General features: G+C 39.9%; 1 long non-coding RNA gene across 1 annotated transcript; it reads left to right on the top strand.

The window, feature by feature from the left end:
• The first annotated feature begins 8506 nt into the window (after positions 1 to 8506).
• On the top strand, positions 8507 to 9656 carry LOC145420557 (uncharacterized). The gene is made up of 2 exons (XR_013901878.1): positions 8507 to 8914; positions 8989 to 9656. It is a non-coding gene; the product is annotated as an uncharacterized LOC145420557 (long non-coding RNA).
• Positions 9657 to 12709: the final 3053 nt, after the last annotated feature.

Here is a 12709-nt window from a genome sequence, read left to right as displayed (position 1 = left end):
GTGGCTTAGCCTCGGTTTTTAAAAATAAACTTGAGGCACGGCTGCTACCCTCCCCAACCTATCCTAGCTTTGAAGCTCAGCTATGTGAATTGACTGGTTCTCGAACTACTCTGTGTGTTGTGGTTTATCGACCGCCTAAATATCATAAGATGTTCATCTCTGAATTTGCTGATTTTTTGGGTTCTATTCTTTTTAAATATGATTCTGTGGTTATTTCTGGTGATTTTAATATTCATATCTGTTGTATGGATGACCTCCTGGCGAAAGATTTCTCTGCACTGACTGACTCTTTTAATCTTACTCAGTGGGTAAAGGAACCTACTCATGTTAAAGGTCATACCCTTGATTTGGTTTTTTCATTTAATGTGGAACTATGCATTAAGGAAATTAGAAATACTGGACTTTCTGATCATTCCACGGTCATCTTTGATGTTGACCTGGGTAATATTGACCACTTGGAGGTTCCTCTCCACCCCACTCGTACTATTAACGCCGACACTGTGGTCAACTTTTCTACGTCTTTTATGAATTCTTCATTTAATATGTCGGACTGTTTTTTCCCACACACACTTGAGAATTTTACCAATACTTTTTTAACTACATGCTCCTCTATTCTTAACACCGTTGCACCTATTAAACACAAACGCCCTAGAACCTACTCGCAATGCTGGTTAAACGACTCTGTCCGTGCTCTACGGCGTTTGTGTAGGCGTGATGAGAGGAGGTGGAGGAATGACAGACTTCAGTCATCATATGATTCTTTACGTATTAGCCGCTCGAAGTTCCAATCTGCTGCCAAAATGGCTAAAGCGGCTTTCTTTTCTAAGATTATTACCTCTAATAGTGACAATCCTCGCATCTTATTTAAAATTTTTAACTCTCTGGTGAATCCTTGCCCCTCTACGCCACTTTTGTGCTCCTCAGGTCTTTGTGAAAAATTTTCAAAATATTTTTCTGATAAAGTTTTATCTCTTAAATCTACTCTTCCTCTGGTGACTGACAGTACGTCTAATCCTGATCGTTCTGCTGCTTTACATCAATTTGAATTAATTTCACTTCCCACTCTGAAGCGTATAATTGGGAAATTAAATAATACTTATTGTGTACATGATGCTCTTCCATCTCGTATAGTCAAGGATTGTTTTGATGTAATTGGACCCTGTATATTGTCCATATTGAACCTTTCCTTGCTCTCTGGTTATGTACCGTCAGTTCTTAAACATGCCTTTATTCAACCTGTTTTAAAGAAGAGTAACCTTGATCATGGTGATTTTGCCAACTATAGACCGATTTCCAAGCTTCCTTTCTTGGCTAAAATTTTAGAGAAGGTTGTTCTGCTTCAACTGCAGACCTACCTGGACGAGAATGGTATAAACGATAAATTCCAATCAGCCTTTAAACAACATCACAGCACTGAATCAGCGCTGCTTCGTGTTTTTAATGATCTTTTACTTATGGCTGATAATGGTCGTCCGTCCGTGTTAGTTTTATTGGATCTTTCATCTGCATTTGATATGGTTGACCATAATATCTTAGTTGCTAGATTGGAGCAGACTGTTGGCATTAAGGGCATTGCCTTGGACTGGTTCAAATCTTACCTCTCCAATCGGCTCTCTTCGGTACATCTGGCCTCATCTTCTTCTTCCCCTGTACCTGTTTGCTGTGGTGTTCCTCAGGGCTCTGTGTTGGGCCCGACCCTTTTCTCTCTGTATATGCTTCCCTTAAGCGCTATCTTTGAGAAATACCACATTGCTTTTCACTACTATGCGGATGACATCCAGATTTATTTTGAGTTATCTGACGATCTTGCTTTGTCTTTAAATAACTTTTGTGAATGCATGAGTGAGGTCAAGAAATGGCTGTTGGCAAATACTCTTATCCTCAATGAAAAAAAAAGACTGAAATTATGATTTTTGGCAGTAATGCTCTTCGCGCCAAACTTCAAGATGCCTTTGGCTTTCTTACTAGCTCTTTTTCTGATACTGTTAGGAATCTGGGTGTCATGTTTGACAGCTCCCTTAAACTTGATAAACAGGTATCTGCTGTTGTCAGATCTAGCTTTTATCAGCTTCGCCTTATCTCCAGGGCCAGACACTATATCCCGTATAATGACTTAGAAAAGCTTATCCATGCTTTTGTAACGTCGAAATTAGATTATTGTAACTCACTTTATACTGGTCTCCATGTTACCCTTCTACATAGACTACAGATAGTTCAGAATGCTGCGGCACGTATTCTAACTAAAACCAAGAAGTTTGACCATATTACTCCTGTTCTTGCTGAACTGCATTGGTTACCTATCAAATACCGTATTCAATTTAAAATTCTGCTGTTTACTTTTAAAATTATCAATAATACAGCACCAATTTATCTTAAGGAACTTTTAACCCCCTATGCCCCTGCTAGGACTTTAAGGTCATCCTCGCAGTCATTCTTAGTTCAGTCTAGATCTCGATTGAAATCTAGAGGCGATCGATCGTTTGCTGTTGCTGCACCTGTGTTATGGAACAGCCTCCCGATTGGCATCCGGGAGTCTGATTCCATTTACTCCTTTAAAGCACGGCTTAAAACTTATCTCTTTAAACTTGCCTTCACTACTTGTTAAATGTTGACTTGTTAGCTGCGATTCATTGCATTTATTTTTATTATTTCTTTCTTTCTTGTTGTTCTCTATCATGGCGGCATAGAGTCTGTTTAACCTATGTGCTGCAGTCTATTCTATTAGTGGCTCTTATCTGTGAGCATTGTCTGCTGTTCTTATTAATTTGATATTAATGCTCTTAACTGTATTATTTTATTTATTTATTTTTTTTAATTTTTTTCTTTTATGTAAAGCACTTTGGTATGCCTAGGCTTTTAATGTGCTCTATAAATAAAGGTTGTTGTTGTTGTTTTGTATTTTGACTTCATTTTTGCACAATGGGAGGAGGCGCTGTCACGTCGTCCATGTTTTCTACAGTCATTGGTCCTTGTCGCTACCTGATCCGTACCGGAAACCCGATCGGTACCCTACATGCGCGAAAGGTGTCCACTTCCGGTCGTAGCGTTTTACGATAGTTGTGGGTTAGAGTATCTGTTAAGATGTTAAGAATAATAAGTATATCTTAAAATGTTTCCAATAATGAAACATTTCAATATAATGTAGACAAAAACGAAAAATAAAAAGATAGATCATGAAAAGTTGATGTATAACCTATATATGCACATCGAACGTGTTGCGCTTTTGCAGATAATTTATCCTCATATAACTGTCTAAAAAAATAGAAAAATGAAGTTGATATGAAGCCTTGACGAGCTGGTGCTGATGTTCGTAAACGAGAAAAGTGGGAAATGAAGATTGTGGTTCATCCGTTTCTCAGAGAAGACAAAAGCAGGGATAATATTATCGTTTGATCCTGGTGTTGAAGCTGTATCACGGCTTCCTAATGCATTGTTGCCAAATGCATTGATCTGATTAGTCTGATTTGTGTATTCGGATCCGAAACATCTGAAAAATCGGTTTGAATTATATGCACAAATTCGTCCAGTGAAATAACACGGTCGGGGCGGAACGCCTGCGTTAGGAGGCGAGTCTGAAAAATAATTTTAAGGGCAAGAAGCTGAACCAGGGCAAGCAGCAGCAGAGGAAGAAGAAATATGGTCCAAAGCAGAGAAGGTGATGGGGTCAGACAGCAGAGGGAAGGAGAGACAGCCTGAGTTCTCTGTGTTTATTCAAAGCGATCCCCATGGTAAGATGTCTATCTGAATCTACCAGAATGGTACAAAATACACCCTTGGTTGGAATATTCCCAGAGTAGAGACTCTTGTTACTGTTTTGCTGCAATGATTGCTTGGGCAGCGAATAACAAAATGAGTGAAAAAAATGAAACTCTGATGACGGCAATGGATGACCATCGCCAGAAACAAGTGCTTGAAAACCAGACTTACATTAAGTCTATAGCAGAAATTCTAATCTTGACTGCTACAGAAAATATAGCTCAACGTGGACACAGGGAGTCTGCTGACTCAAATAAAAGGGGCATTTTCCTAGAAATGTTGAACATGGTAGGCAATCATGATCTTGTGGTTAAAAGGAGACTGGAACAACAAGCCAAAAATGCTTTGTACACCAGTAAAACCATCCAGAATGAAATTGTTTCATGTTTGGCTGAAATGGTTGCTGAGGAGATCATGCGAGAAGTTAAAGACAGTGCACAATTTTCAGTCATTGCAGATGAGACTAAAGATGTCAATCAGAGCAAATTTCTTTTATAGTTAGATACTACTATAATGGTGCAATACACGAGAGTTTCTTAGGGTTTCAAGAGGCAGACAGACTGGATGCTGTTGGGCTGACCAGCAAGATTATTGGCTGTTTAGAAAAACATGGGCTGGACTACAGACAGAACCTTGTTGGCCAAGGGTATGATGGAGCATCTGTGATGAGTGGGTCACATTCTGGTGTACAAGCTAGGATAAAGGAGGTGGCAAAGTATGCTTTCTACATTCACTGTAGTGCCCACTGCTTAAACCTTGTCATAGTAGATGCAGTGCAAAGGGTGCCTGATGCAGGAAATTTCTTTTCTTTGCTAGAACGATTGTACACATTCATATCTGGATCTTACGTCCATCAGAAATGGCTGACAGTGCAGCAGGAAATGTTTCATGGGGTACCAAGAGAACTGCAGCGCCTTAGTGATACACGTTGGTCTTCTAGACATATAGCATGTCGCAATATCATGGACAGGTTGCCTGCAATTTTGCGTGTACTAGAAGAGATATCATCAGAGAACAATGCACAGAGAGCTGTAGAAGCAAAGGGCATTCTGGTTCAAATGGATCTGAATTTTGTTGGATGCCTTGCACTCTTCAGAAAAGTATTGAGTGATTCTAATATGTTATCAGAAATGCTTCAGTCCAAAACTGTTGACCTTTCTAAGGCTATAAACCTAGTTGAATCGCTTAAGAAGACAATGGTTTATTACCAAACTGAATCCTTTTTTGATGACCTGCGGACTGATATTGTATAAACATGTGAAAAAAGTGGCATTTCAACCCAACACATCCCAAAACGATCAATACAGAAAGCAAGAAAACTTCATGATTCTCTTGTTAATTCTACCCTTGGACAGCATGTAGACCCAGACAGCAAACAAATGTTCAGAATCCAAGTATTCTATCCAGTTATAGATTGTATGATGGGAGAAATGGAAAGACGCTTTTCTAGGCTGAACTGTAATATTATGAAAGGTATTCAGGCATTAAATCCATCAAGTGGCACATTTTTGAGAGAGGAGGATGTACTATTTCTTGCCCGTGCTTATGACTCCAATACTGATGATCTGAAGCATGAAGTACCTCAGATTAGGCGAGTCTTAGAAAGACTTGCAAAGAGTGATGAAACAGTTCCTACCACTCTCCTAAAATTTGTGAGTTTCTTGGAGTCGTATAATGATGTGTTTTTTGAACTGTTTCGGCTGTGCAAAATAGCTGTAGTGTTGCCTGTCAGCAGTGCATCTTGTGAAAGGACCTTTTTTGCTTTGAGGATAATTAAAAACTATTTACGATCAACTATGACAGAGGAAAGACTGTCCAATCTGTCTATACTCAGTATTGAGTCCAAACGCACAAAAACATTGGATTTGGATGAGTTTGTCAGACGGTTTGCTCATCAACATGGAAATCGCCGCATTCAGCTGTTGTAGACACAATATTCTTCAACGTGGCCTAATGTAATGAAAAATAAACTTTAAGTACTTGACTAGTGAATTTTGATGGTGAAAAATGTTTTTTTATATTATTTTGTTCAGTGTTTTTTGTAAAGTGCAGATTTCTGACCTTTTGCTGTAAATGTAAGGATGTAATACACTTTTGAATGTATTTCCAACATAAAAAGAGTGTGAAACTTAATTAAAAATACAAGTCCAACTTAATCCACCTTGTATTGTGTAGGTTTCTGGATTTTGTACTTATTGGGATATATGCTTATTTGTTGTATAGGCTATACAGTACATAAAATCCAAAATATTTTTTAATGTAACTGAAATATTTAGTTATATCGGCTAATGCCAAAAAGAATGTTAGGCTACGTTATATTTTTAAAAAAAAATTGATGTATTTTGACTATATATGGCATGTATTAGAAAATGTAGCACCTGCAAATGTGTAAAGAAATGGCTTCAACTTTGTCACCCTATCTGATCTCCATGCCACCCCCAAAAATTTTCTGTAGATCCGCCCCTGCTAATAAGGTCATGCACCCTGATTTTAAAAATGAATGTTCTTCATTGGATGATGAAGTGGCCTTTTTCATGTCTCCTTGTGATGTTCCTCTGCCTCCAAGACCTCCACCCATTGCAGAGTTAGGTCACTCTAGAAAGCACAGATATTTAAGTATTTCTTCTGTGGATAATGAAGAGGAACAACTGATGCCTAAGCATTAGGCTGATGACTTATAATGTTTCATTCAGGGGCAGCTCTAGAAGGGTGGCATGGGGTGGTAGGTGCTACCCTAAAATGATCTCTTGCCACCCGAAGTGCCACCCTAGGTTTGCATATGACAGTGTTGTTTATTAAAATAAGATACCATTAACACTTTGAGCGTAGTTACAGTTAACAGTGAATATAAATGCTAAAACTGAATATATTGCATAGTGTTACCTCCCTCCACAAATAACAAATGGTTCAGCCCATAGCGCAGACTGGCTTTTTTCTTGTTTTCAGTAGCAAGTGATGGTTATGATTGTGAATTGTGAATTCAGATTTCACACAGGTGGTTGGTTGATGCACTCTGGAAATGGAATAAGGGTGAGTATTATTAACCCTCTGGGTTCCACGGACTCGCTGCACCCCCAAATCACATGACTGATTTAAGCTGACATAGCAACAAGCTGCCACGCTGAGTCTTTCAGCCCGTGCTGAAAGATCGGACTTCAAAGTATACACCGTTTTTTAAATTTTAATTATAGGCCAGTAAATCCAGAGTTATATATATATATATATATATATAAACATATTAGGGGTGAAACGATACACAAAATTCACAGTTCGGTTCGATATTTTTTCGATACAAAAAAATGTTCATGCCTTTTTAATTTGTCATTTATTAAAATTATAAATATATATTTTAACTCAAAAGTACAGTTTTGAAATTTAATGTTGTTGAAACAACAAAGTAATAAAAAGTAAATCTATCTGATCGAGCTTAGCTTCTGTCTCGCTCATATATATAAGTATATATGAGCCATGCTTTTTTCTATATCACTTTTTAGGGGTTTTTTTCCAAAGCATTTTCTGAGGACAGCGCAAAAACAGTAAAGAAAGGGGGAAAAGCCACCTATTTGGGGTGGCTGTAGCTCAGGTGGCAGAGCAGGTCAGCCACTAATCAGAAGGTCAGTGGTTCGATCCAGGGCTGCCTCCTGGCTGCATGCCAAATATCCTTGGGCAAGATACTAACCCCATGTTTGCCTACTGGTGGTGGTCAGAGGGCCCGGTGGCGCCAGTGTCCGGCAGCCTCCCCTCTGTCAGTGCGCCCCAAGGCAGCTGTGGCTACAATGTAGCTTGCCATTGCCAGTGTGTGAATGTGTTAGTGATGGGATTTCCGGCTCTTTTTAGAGAACCGGCTCTTTCGGTTCGGCTCACTAAAAAGAGCCGGCTCTTTCGGCTCCGAACCGGCTCTTCAGGTTGTTTTGTTGCTTTAATTAATTTATTATTAACAGTATTATAAAATTATGCACAAAAGGAATTACTAACGTAAAAAAAGTGGTTTTATTTATATATGTTTATATATAAATATATGCGGTGGTCCCTAGAGACAAAACACGTACAAACTCCAAGACACATTTCTAGCATGAACTGAACTTCCAAAGCAGAGCTACTAGATCACTTAAATTACACAATTGAAAGCATGTGTGTATTGTTTGTGTATTTATACACAGGCACTCATATATATTCAAATAATTTTAAAAAAAATGTTCATTTACCTGTTACTACCACACAACAAATCCAGTCATTGGTACTTGCTGGCTTGTGTAGCCACTCGGTAACAAAAGTTCAACACTGCCCCCAGCATCCTGGAGCACTTCTGTTGTCTTTTGTACGTGTTTTGAGTTTTTATGTGCTTCTGAGTTTTTACGTGTTTTGGAGTTTGTATGTGTTTTTACGTGTTTTGGAGTTTTTACGTGTTTTGGAGTTTGTACGTGTTTTTACGTGTTTTAGAGTTTTTACGTGTTTTGGAGTTTGTACATGCTTCCGAGTTCGTACGTGATTTGAAGTTTGTATGTGCTTTATCTCTAGGGGCCACCGTAAATATACTTTTATTTATTCACTCCACATAAAATGTAATAAATAAATCATATAATACAAAAATCAACTATTCACATTTCAACTTTTAACTATTTAAATTTTCAGCTTTTTCCTTTTACAAATTTAAAGTGAAACAACACAAAACACTGCAAACCACAACACAATTAAATATAAATTAAAATATGAAAACAAAAAGAAACATGCACATTCTCTGTCAAATGGACCTGCATGAATAAACTTTCTGAATCCTTTATCATCTGCAACTGAAAATAGTTGTGGATGATTACTATACCTTTCTAATGTGACGTTGTTGTCCCTGGCTCTCTTTCTCTCTCTCCCCCTCTGGATCTGTTCCTGTGCTACTGAGTGTAACTACTGCCCCTCCCCCCTCTGCCCAGCGTAAAGCACAAGGCTCGCATGCTGAGTGAAGCAGAAAAAAAGTGCGAGAGAGAGGGTGAGAGAAAAAAAACAAAACAAAACACACGTGATGGCTCGCGATAAGGAGCCGGCTCGCGTCGTTCACGTCAAAGAGCCGGCTCTAAGAGCCATTTCGTTCGCGAACGACCCATCACTAATATTTAACCCCGTGCAGACGGATTCCCCATGCCAGTCCGTTAATCACCTCTCTGTGGTAACTTGCCTCCCGCGAAAGCGTTGTACTGATGTATCATTTGAACTGCGTTAACTCTGCCTTCATGTGTCTAGATTTCGATCTGGCGTCCTGCATCTGCCACCTGCCTGCTGGCTTGGACCACCTGGCCTCATCACTGACTCTACGGATACCGTTTCCACAGAATTTCACACTCCCTTCCCGAGTCCCACGGTCCCACTCCGATCATAAGCCAACTACACAAACCCTGTCTTGTTGCGTTTACCTGTTTTCCCAGCTCACTATTAATTTTCTCCCCTTTCTGTTGCAGCCTCTCACGGTCCCGATTTCGGCTTCCCCGCATCATCTATTTCCCCGGGTTTTTCAGTTCCTCGCTTGCTTCTCTGGTTATCCTGGGTCACCTTTTGTTAATATAGTAGTTTTTTGCTGCTCGCATTTGAGTGTGCTTTTGGATCCTTTTGGTGTACGTGCACCTCGGTGCCTGACAAATGACACTGACCAGTGTCCCATTCTACCTCCTCCTGAAGTCCCACTGCGCCCAAGTCCTCCACCTATTGGAGTTTCTAGTAACTACAGAAAACACCTAAATTCAACATTCTCAGAAAAGCCTCCTGGTGCAACTGCTCTTGAGGATTCACCGCGCCCACCTGATGAAATTGCACACTTTCCAAAGAAGAGATACTTCCATTTATCTACTGTTGCTTTTCCTTGTCTCGATGATTAAAGATGTGTTTGTAGTAATAAATACATTTTTGAGCAAATACATGTTGAGATGGTATGCTTATGGTGGTTATGAAAGGATTCAAAAAGGATTATTGCTGATAAACTCTTAGCTTTTCCTACTCATGTTCTCCATGAGCTATTTTGATGTATACTTTGAAGATCCACTCACATTATTATTAAATATGTATATTCTCAGTAGAGTATATAGCCACATGTGAACAAGGAATACATTCAATTCTACCAGATACTCATTAACAAGTTACCTCAACATAAACAGTGTTGTGGAGTAATGGAATACATCCTCTATGCTGTTACGTATATAAAATACAAAATATGCGTAACTGTATTCCTTTACAGTTACCCTATTAAAAGGTGGTATTCAAAATACAGTTACTTTGTTGAAATGAATGGATTACACAGCGATATTTTCCTGTTTCATAAGGCTGTGCCCTCTCTATTTTTGCCCAAACAAAACACACATTAAGGACCCGGCCATCGCAGTCTACGTGGGCCAGGTCCTCAGAAGGTCGGGTAGGCCAGAAGTAAACGGCTGTGAAATTGGACGGTCTAGCCTGATCTACTCCCGCCCTTAATTAAGAATATTTCCGGTCGTCAGCGCCCCGAAATCTTGCTCTGTTTTTTGTGTACATTTTTAATTATCGACAAGCTAAAAAAAACTGTGTTGCGGTCGTCATCGCCGGCATGCTTCGAACTGCAGGCTCATCAGAGAAAATCATATCCAGGTAAAACTATTAATCTAGATGCATTTAGGAATTACTTAGCTAGTTTTATGGATAATTTTGGTGACTGAATGACAGCGGTCATTCAAAATATATGAACAAAATCTCTTAGAAAATGTTCTTCTATAAGTTTCAATTTATTTTCAATTATTCATATGATCCTGTTACTTATTTGTGTACATAAAATGGCAGTAAAATTGTCAGAAAGCTGAAAACGGTTAATTTTTAGTTCATAAAAAAGCTTAGCTACACAGATGAAATGTTTAAACTGTTATTTATCAGTGTTATCAGTATTTCACTCAAGGTTAGTAATCAATATATGCCATAATATATATGTCATAAAATAAATGAAGTCATACCTTTCTATTAAAACTGTTTATGCTGTTCTCCACCTTTTCCTTAACCAGACAAGGTACTGCAGGATTAACCAAGGTGTACCAGTCCTGGACCGTTTTTTTAACCAGGAGGATCCAAGGCCTGATTTTCGGCTAAGCAGGGCATCTCTGGCAGTGTTGCTAAATCTCCTGAACCAGGATCGGCAGCATGGATGGGGTGCCACAATTGAGATACTGGTGTATCTTTTCTGGTTGGCAAGTGGAGCATCCTACAGGGTGGTCTCAAGAGTGTTTGGGATGCCTCGTTCTACTGTCCACTACATCGTCCACCGAGTCACAAAACAGGTGTTGGCCATTTGCTACCAGGTCATCCACCTCCCAACAACTCCAGAGGACCTGGAGGTAGTGTCCCGTGGGTTTGCAGGGCTGGCACACCACAGAGCCTTTATGAAAGCGGTGGGTGGAATCGACGGCTGCCACGTACGCATCAAGTGTCCAAGTGGCCCTGATGGTCAGTCCTATAGGAACAGAAAACTGTTTCTATCCATCATCTTGCAGGCGGTTTGTGACCATCGGGGCCGCTTTATCGACACATACGTGGGCTGGCCTGGGTCGGTGCATGATTCCAGGGTGCTCCGCCACAGCCCACTGTACAGTCAGTCAGTCTACCCTCCTCCAGGGCATTTCATCCCCGCAGATGGAGAGTACCCATGCCTCCAGCGTCCACTCCCTTTCAGCACACCCTACAAGAGGCCAGTCCAAGGTGTGTAAGCCCAGCGCTTTAACAGCCATCATTCCAGGGCACGCACCATCATAGAGCGTGCTTTTGGAATGATGAAAACGAGGTTAAGGGCCATCTTCCTGCAAGTGCTGGAGGTGCAACACACCTTTAAACCCCACCACTCAATGTCAAATTAATTGTGTGTACACACACATCTATATATATATTAGGGGCATAGCTGGACTGGCCATCGGGCATACCGGGCATTTGCCCGGTGGGCCGCTGGCGATTTTTATGTTTTTATGGGCCGATGGATTTTTTTTTATTTTATTTTTTATTTTTAGGAAGGGTATATATATAATGAAAGGTGTTGGATTGGCCAATTGGTCATGATCGACTCTGGGCTGGACCAATTACAGCCGAGGAGGCCGGATGCACCCTCCCCCTTGTTTAGCAATCACGTGATTTTCGCGCATTGCATGCCGGGAACTCGTGGCAAAACAATCCAAGTACCGCATCAAATGCAAGCATTTGCAGCACCGCAAAACGTTCATTCTCCGGTTCCAATACCTTCTTGTTTTTTCTTTGACGCACAAAAAAGGAATGTACAAAACAAAAGGAGAACAATGCCGTACAAAGACAGACTCGACGAAAAGACAGAGAAAAGATACGAGGAAAAAATCAAAGAAGTGAAAGGGTTAGACCCTTACGAGCACACAGAGTGGACAAAAGACATTAGCGTGCTGCCCAACTTTCACCACGCTCAGATTTATAATTATACGGTTCTTGGAGTGAGTGCATACACTCATGAAGTTTAGTAACTTCAGGTCACTGCAACAAGCCCAGGTACAGTTTACCGACGGATGGGTGCAGGACCTTGGTCCAAAGATTCGCACCAACATTTGTTTTGATCCAGCATTATTTTTAATGCAGGGGCAAATTTAAAAAAAAAACTTACGTTCATTGCCCTAGGAACCGTTTTCTGCCACGCCCCAAAAGTGCTATAAAAAGATTATATATTCATATTTTTTTCCACTTTAAATTAGCCAATCTTTTAAAACTACTTCTCATATAAAGTTTTAATTATATTTCGGGGGTTTTAGCCCTTTAAATCGCAGTTTAATTACATGAGCGCACCGTTTTTTTAGCCCCCCAAAAAAACCTTAATATTTTCCATAAAATACATTTGAAGTAATATTTCACTTTTATTATAATTAGGCCTTTGGATGGTCCAAAGATTCGCACCAACATTCGTTTTGATCCAGCATTATTTTTAATGCAGGGGCACAGGAAATTC

Source organism: Astatotilapia calliptera, chromosome 15 (genome assembly GCF_964374335.1).
Source record: "Astatotilapia calliptera chromosome 15, fAstCal68.1, whole genome shotgun sequence".
Taxonomy (NCBI): domain Eukaryota; kingdom Metazoa; phylum Chordata; class Actinopteri; order Cichliformes; family Cichlidae; genus Astatotilapia; species Astatotilapia calliptera.
The sequence above is the reverse complement of the archived record's forward strand: the minus strand, read 5'-3'. Positions and strand labels throughout refer to the sequence as shown.